The sequence below is a fragment of the Salvelinus sp. IW2-2015 genome, linkage group LG31, assembly GCF_002910315.2.
Source record: "Salvelinus sp. IW2-2015 linkage group LG31, ASM291031v2, whole genome shotgun sequence".
In the NCBI taxonomy this organism is placed as follows: Eukaryota; Metazoa; Chordata; class Actinopteri; order Salmoniformes; family Salmonidae; genus Salvelinus; species Salvelinus sp. IW2-2015.
The window spans coordinates 11,297,721-11,298,927 of NC_036870.1; the positions used below are offsets into that span (position 1 = coordinate 11,297,721).

The 1,207-nt window shown below is 38.2% G+C and overlaps 1 long non-coding RNA gene across 1 annotated transcript; it reads right to left on the reverse strand.

Moving 5' to 3' along the window:
• Positions 1 to 6: 6 nt before the first annotated feature.
• LOC139023404 (uncharacterized) lies at positions 7 to 739 on the reverse strand. The gene is made up of 3 exons (XR_011474531.1): positions 433 to 739; positions 267 to 346; positions 7 to 135 (listed from the first exon to the last, which is right to left on the reverse strand). It is a non-coding gene; the product is annotated as an uncharacterized lncRNA (long non-coding RNA).
• Between the last annotated feature and the right edge of the window lie 468 nt (positions 740 to 1,207).

The following is a 1,207-nucleotide window of genomic DNA, read 5'->3' on the forward strand; positions in this document are numbered from 1 at the left end:
TAGCAGAGCCCCATGACCCATGGGGACGTCCTCGAGGGCGTGGATGTTCTCCCCATCAAAGGCCAGCGGGATTTCACTCTCATGGTGAAATGGATTTCCGCCGATGTGCAGTAAAGGAGTGAAGAGCGGTGAAATCTGTGTCAACAAAAGTAAGAAAAGATTAATACACATACAATTAACAAAGAACATAAATGTTCAGCTGTAGTTTTATATAAGCATGCACACCTATGTTTATGAAGAAACAGATGATTGGTGCATAGGCATACCTTGTCACGGACATAAAGGCCACTCGGGTCCTCATTGAAGTGGTAGGGCAAGAGCAGGATCGCTGCTGTGGTCTCCAGTTCTAGTAAAGTAAAGCAATGATCTTACTACACTTGCTAATTTTATTACAAAATACATTAGAGAATGGGAAGGAATAAGAGCAAATACCTCTTCTGTATTGTCCTTCAGGGACTGTCAAAATAGCAGGATGATGTCCTCACCCCTGCCTCACCTCTCTATCTCTGATAGTCCTTGGATTGTCTTTTTGTCTATATCCATTCCATGGACTTGATTAATTTCTGAGAAGATCTGAAAAGATAATTTGCACACATTTGTATGCTAATAGATGTCAGTTTGTATTGACTGCTATGTAGGTTAAATGTACACTTCAAATGCAGCTGTCCTACAACATATCTGTACCTTCTTCTTGATCCCAATTGCATTGTGTCCATGTTCTGTCCTATAAGAATTTCAAAGGAAGAGAAAATGTGTCAAGCATTTAAATATAAATATTAAATAAATATTGAAAGATAAATGGCATATACATACAATTGAATGCAAAATAGAAGAACATATTGGAGAAAGCACTAGCCATACAGGGATAACATCACATTTCAAGCAACAACAAAAAAAGGGAGAGTATTGTACATGTAACGTTTCCAAAATGGGATAGTATTGTCCATGTAACGTTTCCTAAATGGGATAGTATTGTCCATGTGACGTTTCCAAAATGGGATAGTATTGTCCATGTAACGTTTCCTAAATGGGATAGTATTGTACATGTAACGTTTCCAAAATGGGATAGTATTGTCCATGTAACGTTTCCTAAATGGGATAGAGTATCGTCCATGTAACGTTTCCAAAATGGGATAGTATTGTCCATGTAACGTTTCCAAAATGGGATAGTATTGTCCATGTAACGTTATGCCCCGTTGTGAGTTAA